This window comes from Macaca nemestrina, chromosome 14 (genome assembly GCF_043159975.1).
Source record: "Macaca nemestrina isolate mMacNem1 chromosome 14, mMacNem.hap1, whole genome shotgun sequence".
NCBI classification, from domain to species: domain Eukaryota; kingdom Metazoa; phylum Chordata; class Mammalia; order Primates; family Cercopithecidae; genus Macaca; species Macaca nemestrina.
In genome coordinates, this window is record NC_092138.1 from 5,306,661 (window position 1) to 5,316,864 (window position 10,204).

Consider the following 10,204-nt stretch of genomic DNA (forward strand, 5'->3'; position numbering starts at 1 on the left):
CCCTCACTCGAATCCCGCCCCCTTGCCGTCCTGGGATAGGCCGCTACGAAGATCCTTGAGCCTTGCCCCTCACTCGAGCCCCGCCCCCTCCGGTCGGCTTCCGCGCCTCCAGGAGTCCTGAGCCCCGCCCTGCACCCGAACCCCGCCCTCTCCGACGAAGGTTTCCAAGCTTCAAGGACCCACTGGGCCCCGCCCCTCACTCGGGCCCTGCCTCCTCCGGCACGGCTTCCGCGCCTCCAGGAGCCCTGGGCCAGCCCCTCACTCGAGTCCCGCTCCCCTGCGGCGTCGGCCTCCGCGCGTCCAGGGGCCCTGAGCCCCGCCCCTTCCTGCTATACCCAGCCATTGCGGGCGTGGGCGGGCGCCACCGGACCGCCCGCCCGCCCCTCCCAGCGTCCGTTAGGGCGCCGCGAGGGGCCCAGAGTCCCTCCCCTTGCTGGGCCTACAACGCCGTCGCAGCGGCCTTAAGCCCCGCCTATCACTGGAGCCATGCCCGCGTCCGAGTCCCACCCTCACCGCTGCCAGAGCTACGGCGGCCGCGCGCCTTCGTGGCCGCGCCCGCTCCTGCCCGGGGCCCCGTGTGTCTTGGGCCCGCCCTTCCGGGCGCTGCCGCGCTGGGTGGCGGAGTCGGGATCCAGGTGGCCCGGCGGCACCCGGCTCAGTCCACCGCCCCTCCCTCGGCCTCGCGCCCCACCCTTTGGCTGAGGAAACAGACTGAGAGGGGAGGTGACTGATCCAGGGGCATACAGAAATTCAGGCCCTGGGGAGTATAGGGCCAGGCCTGGGGCAGAAGACCGGTTGGCGTCCAGTACGCCGCAGGGACCCGCCAAAGGAGACAGTGCCCAGTGATGCTCTCCCAAATCCAGGGGAGAAGGACTCAACGGTGTGACCTCGGGGTGGGAGGAGGGGGGTGGCCACGCCTTCTTGGGGGCCCCAGTCCCCCACCTTCAAAAGACACTAGCTTGGCAGTGTGACCGTAACTAGGGAGGTCACTTAACGTGCCTGAGCCTCAGTTTCCTGGACTGTAAAATGAGTGATCTCGGGCAAACTCTCCACCTTCCCTCCCGCTTTCTGGCCTTTCCAGCTCCGGTGCCCACCACAAAAAGACGCCAGCCCCATATGATGTGAATGCACTGGGCCCCAGCCAGGAGATGGAGACCCGTGAAGGGAAGCAAAGCAGCGCCTTCCCAGCCAGCAGCAGCAGCTACCCCTCCCGTTTCCTTCTTTGCCTGTGTGGGCCGTTCCCTCATAGCAGCTCTAATATGAGATGCTGGAGCCTGACCCAGAATCGGGGCCCAACACAGTATCCCCTTCTCGGACAGCACTGTGGTCCCTGCAGTTCATGCGCCGTCTGTCTCTGTGCCTCAGTTCTCCCCTGTGCCATGACCTCCCATCAGGGCCAGCATATGGGGCATCAGGAGAATGGGTGCAGTTGTCACCTGGAAACCTCAGAACTCTTGGGGCCCAGTTATGGCCATACACAGCAGCCACCCCTGTCCCCAAACACTGAAGGTGAGCCCCTGCCCAGACTCCCCAGGAGGCCAGGCTGCCATCAGACCCAGCCTGCCCCAGGCCTGTGGACAGGGCCAGTCTCAGGGCAGGAGGGTAGTGGCCCAGCCTGTGGGTCCCTCCAGGCCTCTCATCTGCTTGTGTGCCTGAGTAAGTCCAGGCTGGCTCTGGGCTCCAGGTGCTCCCCTGGAGGACCCAGAGGGGGCTTCCCCAGAGGGCCTCTTTTGCCCCGATGGGATGTGGCCTGACGCCAATTCTTCTGCATCCATCACACCGTTATGGCGTCTAGTACTTAGCTCTCTGGGTTTATTTTGCACACACTCCTGCCCCTGAGTGATGTCAGAGCCATAAGGGTGGGGACAGAGTGGAAGGGAGACACAGTGGGGACCACAGTGGCTCCATGCACTGCCCACCTTCAGGGAGCCCTGACCCCAGCCCCTTTTGGGAAAGCTAGCATCCCACCTTCACAACCACTCCTGCACCCCCAGCACTGCCCCGACCATGTGATGGACAGGGAAACTGAGGCTTCGAGCATGAAGCCCCTTGCCCAAAGTCTGGCAGCCAGGTGTAGCCTCCCAAGTACAGGTCGCTGCTCCTCGGCCACCTGAGGATTTGAAGAGGATTTACTTCAAGGAACCCAATCCTGCATGCAGGGACTCAAAAGCCCTGTGCCCTCTGGGATGTGCCCTCCAAGCCTATGGGATGGAAGGTCACGGCAGAAAGCAGGACAGCTGCTAGTGCAGCCAGGGGTCTACAGCCCAGATGCCCACCACGGGGGCTGCAAGCAGGCATGGACACCCCCATGGTCAAAGGGCAGGTCCTGGGCATTCCCTCTCCCCCAGGCATAGCACACGCATCCTCCCTCCTGGCTAGCTCTTGCCAGCTATGGCTGCCTGGACCCCAAATGGAAAGTGAGTTCCTGAGAAAGTCGGGGGGCCCCTTAGGAGGAGTGAACTGAGGTGTGACAGGAAGTCCTGCCCTTGGACACTGTCAAAGAAAAACCAGAGCTGGACTGTGGTTACAGATGTAAAAACAGATTTTTATTCAGGACTCTTGTGATAGGGGAAGACAGACATCAGCAGAGAACTGGGCTCAACTCTGAATACAGCAAGGACACTTGGGACAGGAGGCGGCTTTGAGGATGGAAAATTAGGAAGAGGAAACATCGGGGTGAAGGGGATTCCGGCTGACAGAATTCTTGCAAAGACAGCCTGGGCTGATAAGATCTCACCCATAGGATGGTGCGGGTGAGGACCGTGATGGGGTATCAAGGGTGACCAGGTATCCAGGGTGGGGAGTTCTTGCTAAACTCACTAGGAGGATTCTTTGTTGAAACTGGATTTTACAAGGAAGTTCACAGATGGGCCAAGGAGAAAGTTCAGGAGCCTGACTAAAGTTTGGTCAAGCAGAGAATCTTTGTGAATGTCACAGAAGCCAGGGCGCTGACACACACACACACCCGCTCCTCTGAACGGCCTCCACCTTACTATTTGCTTCTTTCAGATGTTCTTGCCATTCACATGCTGGATCTTGTTAGAAAGCAGGCAGAATCTTAAAATTATGCAGGCAAAGCTAATTTCCACAGGGGTTCTTTGCATTGGGTTGGGTGGGGGCACTTCCCCCTGGTTTTCCTATGGCCAGCCTTTCCTCACTCAGGCCTCTGCTCACCTGCACCCTGCACCTGTGGGCTCTGCCTTCCAAGCCCAGCCCTGCTCCCACCTCGGTGACCACCATCCCTGTTATCTCTTGCTTGGAAGGTGGCAGCTGCCTTCTCACGTCTCTTGTGAGATGTGAGACGTGCCCCATCCTTGTCCCCACAGCCCAGTACTCACATGGCGGCCACAGGCCATAACACTGAGTCTGACCGTCCTCTTCTCCCACCCCGGGCTCATAGCCTTCCTGTTCCTCCAGCAGCCACCTCTGCCATTTACAAATCTTCATGTGTGCTGTGACCACCCAGAATGTTCTTCCCAGCTCCCTGCCTAGCATCCTCGCCCCCGCTTGGAGTCTGGCCCTTCTGGACCACATCACTCACCACCACACCCCACCCCCAGTCTCAGTTCTTCAGAGCACTAGCCTTGTCCTATGATGGTTTCCCCACTGACCATTATCTGTGCTGTAGTGTTCACTCCACAAAGGCTGGCATGCAGGAGGCACTTAATGAATGCACACAGATAGCTCTGTTGACAATTAGGGTTAAGGATAGGAGGGCAAGGACAGATGCTATAAAGATGACAGGGTGGCCTCCCTGAGAGGCTGACGCTGAAGATGGTGTTTCTAGGCCAGGGCAGGAGGCACGAGGCCCCCATGGGCTGTGGGAGACCTTCATGGCTGAAGCCAACTGTAACCAGGCCAAGAGGTGATGGTGGGTGATGAAGGGCCTGAACACTGAGGAGCAAGGACATTCTCCTCCCACATTCTCACATGGCCAGAGGCCATCATTTATCCATTCAGCCACTGATTAATTCATTCAACAATATCTCCTAAACATATGCCCAACCCAGAGCTGGATCACAGGGAAGACAGGAAGTTCCATCCCCCTGATGGAGCTTCCCTGTTACCAGAGGACACAAACACACATCTGCATGTTGATCTAGTAAGAGCTAGGGAGGTGGGTCAGGCCAAGAAAGAGGCAGAGGATGCCTGTGAGGTTGCCAGCCTCCAAGGTGGCCCCAGGAATCCTCACATTCCAGGTCATGCCCTTGTGTAGACTCCTCCCACAGTCAATCAGGCTGGTCTGTGTGGCCAGTGAAGTGTGGCAGGGGTGACGGTGTGACTTCTGAGGCTGGGTCACAGAGGCATCATGGTTTCAGCCTTGCATCTTCAGATAGCTTGTTCTGGGGCTAATCAGCCACCATATTGTAAGGATGCTCAACCTGCCTTGCAGAGAGCCCTGTGTGGAGAGGAACTAGGCCCCCAGCCAACAACCAGCAGTGACTCACTGTGAGAGAGGGAATCATCTTGGAAGTGGATCCTAAGCCCCAGTAGAGACTTCAGATGAGACCTCAACCCTGGCTGACATCTGACTGCAGTGGCATAAGAAACCCTGAGTCAGAACCACCCTGCAAAGCCCAAATTCTTGACCCACCAAGTGAAAGAGAATAAATGGCGATTGTTGTGTTTGAACTCCCATGTTTTGGGGTAATCAGTTCCAAGGCAATAAATAACTAATGTACTATTCATCTGAGCAGAGGCCTAGCTGCACTGAGAAAGCCAGATGATAGCTGGGGAAGTGTTCCAGATGAAACAGGGCACGCAGGAGCCTCGAGGCAGAAGTGAACCTGCTGTGCCTGAGAGACAGCCAATGTGATGTTGTGGCTGGAGTGGAGCAAGGGGAACAATAACAGGGAGTGACTGGGCATATTAGGCCGGGTCACACAGGCCAGGCAGCTAGGAGCCCATGGTTTGGGGGCTGTAAGCTGGGGGAAGGGCATGGTGATTTGCTCTGATTTACATATTTTAACAATCCTCTGTATACACAAAATAACTAAAAGCAGGGTCTCAAAAGAGATATCTGCACACTGATTCACAGTAGCCAAGAGGTGGATACAACCCAAGTGTCCATCAAGAGATGAATGGGTAGGCTGGGCGGTGGCTCACATCTGTAATCCCAGCACTGTAGGAGGCCGAGGTGAGTGGATCACTTGAGGTCAGGAGTTTGAGACCACCCTGGCCAACATGGTGAAACTCCATCTCTAGTAAAAATACAAAAACTAGCTGGGCATGGTGGTGGCGCCTGTAGTCCCAGCGACTCAGGAGGCTGAGGCAGGAGGATCACTTGAACCCGGGAGGCGGAGGTTGCAATGAGCCAAGATCATGCCACTGCACTCAAGCCTGGGTGATGGAGTGAGACTGCATCTCAAAAAAAAAACAAAAAAAAACAGGTGAAAGGATACACAAAATGTGGCCTTATTCAGCCTTAAAAAGGAAGGAAATTCTGACCCATTCTACAGCAAAGGTGAACCTTGAGGACACCATGCAAAGTGAAATAGTCTAGTTACAAAAAGACACATACTGCGGGACTCCACGTATGCAAGGTATCTAAAGTAATCAAACTCATAGAAACAGAAGACTGGATGGTGGCTGCCAGGCACCTGGGGGAGGAGGGAATGGGGAATTAGTGTTCCATGGGGACAGAGTTTCCGTCTGGGAAGATGAAAAAGTTCTAGAGATCGACGGTGGTGACAGATGCACAGCAACGCGAATGCACTTAATGCCACTGACCTGTTTACCTAAAACGATTAAAATGGTAATCACACCTGTAACCTCAGCACTGTGCAAGGCCAAAGCAGGAGGATCACTTGAGGCCAGGAGTTCAAGACCAGCCTGGGCAACATAGTGAGACCCTGTCTGTACAAAAAAAAAAAAAAAGTAAAAAAGTTAGCTGGGCATGGTGGCACGTGTCTGTAGTCCTAGCTACTTGGGAGGCTGAGGTGGGATCCCTTGAGCCATGGAGGTAGAGGTGGCAGTGAGCTATGATCACGCCACTGTACTCCAGCCTTAGTGACAGAGCAGACTGTCTCAAAAGAAAAGTTACACTTTTCGTGTATTTTGCCATAATTTACAAAACAAACCTTCTGGTAGCTGTGTGTAAGTTGACTGGTCGGGGGCTTGACTGGAGGCAGGGAGACCATGAGGAGGCCACTTTCATGGTCCAGGTGAGAGGCCTGAACAGGACAAAGGTGCTTCTCCCTCCCACAGCTCTGAGGTGGGGAGGAGGGGTGGATTCTGGATGAAGTTTGAGGATGCACCAAAGGACTTGCCGGAGGATTGGCTGTGGGGCCTGAGAGAAAGGGAAGGGCTCTGGCCTGGGGGTAGGGAAGGAGGGAGGAAAACTGAGTTCTGCTCTATCCATGCTGAGTTTGAGATGTCTGGGGTCATCCAAATCTGAGCTCTGGGACTGCCTGATCAATAGAACATCGTGCTAGGCTCAGGCCTCACAGAGCCAGCAGCTCCCACTTGCTGTCTCTCGGGCTGCTCACTCTTGAAATCCAGTGAGTGAACACGCATCTGGGAGATTCTGCCCTGGCCACTATCTGACTGCAACCACATGTGAGAGGCACCAGCCAGAACCACCTAGCTGCGCCCAGCAAGCCCTCAGAACCAGGAGCACGCAGGATAACATGGCGGCAGCGGCTGCTGCTTTAAGCCACTGAGTTTTGGATTGATCCACTGTATAGCAATAGAAAAATGAAACACATAGGTAACCAAGTTGTTGAGAATTGGTTCAGGAGACATGATTTTTTTCCCCAGTCACTTACGTTCTACTGAGTAAAGATGTCTCCTTTTGACACCTTAAGCTAATTCTCTAACTTTTCAGCCCCTTCTGGTTATCAGAATGGCACCATTCCTGCATTTAAGGCTGCGTCACGTTTCTCTGATAACTTAGCTTTCATCCCGACTGAAAAACATGGGTCTCACCAACACCGAATTTGAAAGACAGCTGAGACCCCAGTGGTCTGGAGACGACAAGAAGGATACCATCGTAGCCTGGATGTTGCTCGCGGCTGTTTCCTCACTCCTTTACCACCCCTGGAGAGGGACCCCCGGTGACTTTGTGGTGTGGCTTAGTCTGATCCACACATTATGAACAGAAGCGATGTGTGCTCCCTCCAGGCCAGAGCATTTAATTGCTGGTGCAAGTACCGCTTACCCTTGTATCCTCTTCCGTCCTAGGCCTAGCACAGAGGCCATGAGTCTGTGGATTGTATCCTCTTCCCCTGCCATGAGACTGTGGACTTCCACACTGGAATGGGGGCTCCTCCACCAGCCGGGGTCCCTGGTGACTGTATGGAGTGGAGCCCACCCCTGCCAATCCAGCCAGGACACAGAGTGCAAGTGGGAAATAAACTTGGTTGTCTGACCCCCGAGATTCAGGGGATTGTTCGTTTCAGTCGCATAACCTCACTAGTCCTGATGGACACAATAATAACAAAAGTTACTGATTTTTGAGCTGAGGTGAGTGTGGGAATGTGCAATGTGGCCAGCAAGGGCCAAGCGTTCCAGGCAGTGGGAACAGCGTGTGCTAAGGCCTTCAGTGGGAGTGAGCGGGGTGTCCAGGAAAATCAGAGCAGTTGGTGGTCCCTTTTCTTTGTTCCCAGTACTAGTGGGAATTGGGCCTCTAGGGTTTTTTGGGGAGATTTGGGGCCAGCTCCTTGCCTTGGGAGCAAGGTGAAGGGAGAGCTGGCCCCAAATCTCCCCAGAAAAATCCTAGACGCCCAGAGAGCCAAATCCTCTTACATGCATTGTCAGACCATTCGTGCAGGAGTACTCGGCTCTCTGCTCCCCGGCTGTACCATCTCTCGGTCCAGCTGAGACCCCTAGGCCATGGCGCAGACGTGGGGGGATCCAGCATGCTGCACTGTGAGGGGCTCATGCCCCACAGCTCCCCTGGGCAATGGCTCTGTGCTGCCACGCCCCATGTCATTTCCTCCCCTCTGGCCCCCCTGCCCAGTGCAGCCCCTCCATGGCCATCTGGACACCCATTTCTGTAACTGTCAGCTACTGGGAGCTGGAGCCCTTCACCCCAGTTCTCCTGTTCTCTGCTCCAATAGCCCAGGGTCAGCCACCTGGGCGCAAAACACCCATCTCCCTTTGCAGGCCCCTCAAATTTCAAGGGAGGCCTCTGGGCTCCCCTTAGCTCCAGCCACCTGGCCTGTCCTGTCCTGCATGGTGGTGATCTACAGCCTCCACCTACCTGGTCCCACCTCACAACGGGGGTTAGTGGTAGAAAGGGCTGAATGGGGACTAGAACTTAGAACAGGAGAGCCCGGAGCCTTTTGTCAACAGCGCCAAACCTTGGTGCTGCTTAAGTCCTTTAAGGAGCTAGAAGTGATTCAATATCCCTGGTATCCAGATCAGCGGTGGCAGCCTGGGCCTATGGGCCACCGTCAGCCCTGACCCTGACCGTATCCAGATCAGCGGTGGCAGCCTGGGCCTGTGGGCCACCGCCAGCCCTGACCCTGACCGTATCCAGATCAGCGGTGGCAGCCTGGGCCTGTGGGCCACCGCCACCACCAACCCTGACCCTGACCTGCTGCTTAGCCTACCGGTCCCCAGAGGCCTGCAGCCAAGAGGCACCACTTCCCACTCCCATAAAAGCCAAGCAGAGGCCGGGCGCGCTGGCTCAAGCCTGTAATCCCAGCACTTTGGGAGGCCCAGGCCGGCGGATCACAAGGTCAGGAGATCGAGACCATTCTGGCTAACACGGTGAAACCCCGTCTCTACTAAAAATACAAAAAAAATCAGCCAGGCGGGGCGGCGGGCGCCTGTAGTCCCAGCTACTTGGGAGGCTGAGGCAGGAGAATGACGTGAACCTGGGAGGCGGAGCTTGCTGTGAGCTGAGATCGTGCCACTGCACTCCAGCCTGGGCGACAGAGCGAGACTCCATCTCAAAACAAACAAACAAACAAAACACAAAAAACAAACAAACAGAAAAGTCAAGGACAGCTCTCCTGAGCCTGTCAGGAGCCCCAGCAGAGGAAAGCTGCACTGGGCTGGCGAGGGCTGGATCCGTGCTTCCCTGCCTCAGTGTCCCTTTGTGCCCACAGAGGCCCTGAGACGCTCCAGCACTTGACAGGAAACCGCCAGGCACAGTCTCTGGCCTCACGATCCCGCTCCAGGAGTCCACCCAAAGGAAACGGCATCCCAGTATCAAGGTGTCTAGAAATGTGAAGGCCAGAAACGTGAAACCACCCAAGCATCCCTTGGCTGGGGATGTGTCACATAAATCACGGGACACCTGTCAGATGGACAACTTTGTGCAGCGCGAATCAGGAAAGTATCTGGTTCGAAGGGACATGACAAGTGTAGCTTCAGTCTGCAAGGAGCCATGCAGAGTAAGGGCTTCTTCCTCCCGACCTTTGGCTCCTCTTCCTCATGGCCCCAACGTGGCTGCTGGGCTTCAGGCAGGAAGCAGGAGAGATCAAAGGGCAAACCCAGTGGCTTTTCTCAATGGCCAGAGACAGGTCACACCCCGAATTATGGGAGGCTGAAGGTGTAGTTTTAACTGGCCCGGGACAAATGGGGGGCTCAGAGGTGAGAGAGAGGGTAGGGCGGAGAGCTACAGAATGAGCTCTGAGTTCATTTTAAGTAGAAGCAAACAACAGGTGCAGCAGCAGGCACAAATGGCTAAAACCACGCCTGCAGTAGGCATGGCTATGTACACACAGGCCTGCAATACAAATAACCCCTCTGGGAGTGAAGCTGGGAGAGGAAGAAATTAGTCTTTTTTTTTTTGAGACGGAGTTTCACTCTTGTTGCCCAGGCTGGAGTGCAATGGCACCATCTCAGCTCACTGCAACTTCCGCCTCCCAGGTTCAAGCAATTCTCCTGTTTCAGCCTCCCAAGGAGCTGGGATTACAGGAGCACGCCTCCATGCCCAGCTAATCTTTGTACTTTTAGTAGAGACGTGGTTTCATCACATTGGTCAGGCTGGTTTCACACTCCTTACCTCAGGTGATCCGCCCGCCTCGGCCTCACAAAGTGCTGGGATTACAGGTGTGAGCCACCGTGCCCAACCAAAATTAATCACCTTTTATAAAATTGCTTTGACAAGTGATTGGGTTAAAGGTGACTGTGATGCTTGAACCCCGGAGGCGGAGGTTGCAGCGAGCCAAGATCGCGCCACTGCACTCCAGCCTGGGCGAGAGTAAGACCTTGTCTCAGAAAAAAAAAAAAAAAAAAAGGTGACTGTGAT

General features: G+C 55.5%; 1 long non-coding RNA gene across 2 annotated transcripts; it reads left to right on the top strand.

Moving 5' to 3' along the window:
* Positions 1-390: 390 nt before the first annotated feature.
* LOC105498863 (uncharacterized) lies at positions 391-4,552 on the top strand. Of its 2 annotated transcripts, XR_011612317.1 has the most exons (4): positions 391-880; positions 1,082-1,509; positions 2,569-2,753; positions 4,394-4,552. It is a non-coding gene; the product is annotated as an uncharacterized lncRNA (long non-coding RNA). The 2 variants fall into 2 exon arrangements; XR_011612318.1 differs by lacking the exon at positions 1,082-1,509 and having other exon boundaries at positions 399-880.
* Positions 4,553-10,204: the final 5,652 nt, after the last annotated feature.